A 3126-nucleotide genomic window follows, 5' to 3' on the forward strand; every position below is an offset into this window, starting at 1 on the left:
CAGGAATTAAAGAAATTCAGAAGTTTTTTCAGAGGCACGGGGCGCCCGCGCAGGTCTAGCATGCGGTCGTGCCCATTTGTCAGAAAGCCAGTGTGCCCGCGCTTATGAAGCACGCGGCTGCGCCGGGTCAAGATCCCAGAATCCTGATTCTAGTTGATTTACAATTGGAGGACTTTTATCTTGCATGGGCTCCTATATATACTTAATAAAAGGACGTTTTCTACAGAGACAGATATACGAGAGCACAAGGAGAGCCGTAAGAAGACCGTGTTAACACGATTCAATGAAGACGAAGAAGATCTTATTTTTACTTGTGAATCTTTGTTCTAAGTTGTAACTTAGATGCTAGTTTACTTATTCGTGAACCTTAATCTTGTTTCGTACTTGGGTTTTGTTATTTATTCAGTATAAAGACTATGTTTATTATACCATGCTTTCATCGAAACCCACGTTGATGATGAGTCCGATTATAGGCTAATCGTTATCGTGGGGTTCTACCGGATTTATTTATGGATTTCTTTAGTTAATTTGTTTTGATACCTTAGTGTGTGCTGATTGTATGATAACCTAGTTTTGGTTGTGCTTATTCGTCTTATGAGTGTTGCGAACTTATAAGATAGCGTGTTAATCTTTAATGAAGCGACGGTGAATTTAAGGATTTAGAACTTGCCATGCTAGCATAGGTTCATGTGTTATTGTTATGCATGATTCGTAGGTAATTTTAATCATCTTACTTGCCCTATGTAATCACGATAGATATCTTGTGCTTTATACCTTTATGTTGTCAAATTCTATAGACATATAGGGTCTCAATATAATTGGTATCTATTCAGCTTCTATCTATTTTGTGGATGTCTGGTAGTATGGTATTCGTGCAACGAAAGTTGGCATTTATCAGTTTCGTGTTATCTGATTAGTGTCATCACCATTACATGTTAAGGTTAAGAATAATAAAGCTATTGAGTGAAGTATTTAATGAAGTTAGAATCCCATGTTTGTTATATATATTAATTCAACCATTCTTATTCTCTTAGTTATAATTGTTAGTTTAATTCTTAGTTATAATCAAAACCCCAATTTGTTATTCGTCTTAGCATTGAATAATAGCCATATCATTGGTGCATAAGTGCATAAATTAATTAGTTAACCAAAGTCAGACTCTGTGGGAACGAACTAGAAATAATTCTATATTACTTGTGAACGCGTATACTTATGTGTATTATTAGCGCGTGTTTAGCGACTAACAAGTTTTTGGCGCCGCTGCCGGGGACCGCAGTGTTAATTTTTTGTTTGTGTGTTTGTCATCAGTGATCATTAAATTTTGTTGGATCAAAATAGAATTACGCCCGATTTAATTTCTTGTCTTATTTTAGGTACTCTAGCGAGCGTGTATGCATACGCGTTCGCGGTCTCGTAAGAGAACTCTGGATAAAGCCGAGGAAGAAGTTGTAGTAGTTCGAAGGGAAGTTTTTGAGGACGAAAAGAAGGTAGAAGAAGAGAAAATCAAGGAACCAGCTTTAGTAATGATGGGAAATCAAGCAGAAATTCCTAAGGATTTGGTGGATTATTCTCAACCTAAGATCAATGATATCCAGTCAAGCATCATTAGGCCAGCCATCTCGGCTAACGCTTTTGAGATCAAGTCAAGCAGGATTCAGATGATACATAACTCAGTTCAGTTTGGAGATTCTCCTACTGAAGGCCCCAACATACACACCAGGGATTTCATCGAGATTTGCGACACTTTCAAGTTCAATGGTGTGATTGAAGATGCTATCAAGCTGTGACTATTCCCATTCTCTCTGAGGGATGAAGCGAAGTGCTGGTTACATTCTCTACCACCAGGGTCTATTATCACATGGGAGGATCTTGCTCAAAAGTTTCACACTAAATTCTTCCCTATGGCGAAGACTGCTGCAATCAGGAATGCTCTTACTCAGTTTGCTCAGCAAACTGGAGAATCTCTGCGTGAGGCTTGAGATCGATATAAGGAGATGCTAAGGAAGTGCCCACACCATGGCATGCCTAATTGGATGATTATAAACTGTTTCTACAATGGATTGGGTGCTATTTCTAGACCCATGCTCGATGCAGCATCAGGAGGAGCCTTGTGGGCTAAGAGATAAAATGAAGCTAATGAATTGATTGAACTGATGGCTGCTAATGAATACCAGAATCCTTCCCAGAGACTGACTCAGGGAAAAGTAGTAGGAATTCTGGAGTTGGATGCAGAAACTGCTATAACTGCCCAACTTAAGGCTTTGACGATGAAGGTGGACACTGTGACTAATTATGGAGTTTATCAAATCAGTTGTGTCTGTGAGCTTTGAGCTGATGCCCATGAGACTGATCAGTGCATTATTTTTAGTGAATCAACTCAGTTCGTGAGCAACTTTCATCGATCGTAGCAACCTGTGCCAGCCACTTATCATCCCAACAACCGCAATCATCCTAATTTCAGCTGGAGCAACGCTCAGAATGTGGTTCAACAGCCTTATCAGCAGTACCCAACTAAGCAGTACAACCCCCTGGTTTTCAGCAACCGCAATATGCACCAAGGCAACAACTTCAGCTGTAACAAGCTAATGAAAAATCTAAATTAGAGGAGTTGAAGCTTATGTGCAAGAGTCAAGCTGTTTCTATCAAGACCTTGGAAAATCAAATTGGAAAAATTGCCAATGCCTTGCTAAATCGTCAAACTGGTACATTACCTAGTGACACTGAAGTGCCAGGGAAGAGGAAAGCTAAGGACCATCTAAAGGCAATCACTTTGAGGTCTGGAAAGCTTGCGAATCCCGAACAAACTCAAGTTTTGAATGAATAAGCTGGGGCTGAAGAAGAAGTAGAGCAACAGGAAGCAGAAGTGGAACCAAGGAAGACTACTATTGAGCACACTCATCCTGAGGGTAATACAGGGGAGAAACAGATCTATCCTCCACCGCCTTTTCCTAAGCGGCTGCAGAAGAAAAAGTTGGATAAGCAATTTGAGAAGTTTCTGGAGGTGTTCAAGAAACTTCATATCAACATACCTTTCGCTGAGGCTCTTGAGCAGATGCCTAGTTACGCAAAGTTTATGAAAGATATTCTCTCTCGGAAAGTGAAGCTAGATAATTTAGAGATTGTCGC

At 39.9% G+C, this 3126-nt stretch overlaps 1 non-coding gene across 1 annotated transcript; it reads right to left on the reverse strand.

Moving 5' to 3' along the window:
• Positions 1–1916: 1916 nt before the first annotated feature.
• On the reverse strand, positions 1917–2023 carry LOC141710167 (small nucleolar RNA R71). Its single transcript, XR_012570700.1, has one exon. It is a non-coding gene; the product is annotated as a small nucleolar RNA R71 (small nucleolar RNA).
• Positions 2024–3126: the final 1103 nt, after the last annotated feature.

Source organism: Apium graveolens, chromosome 2, assembly GCF_009905375.1.
Source record: "Apium graveolens cultivar Ventura chromosome 2, ASM990537v1, whole genome shotgun sequence".
NCBI lineage: Eukaryota > Viridiplantae > Streptophyta > Magnoliopsida > Apiales > Apiaceae > Apium > Apium graveolens.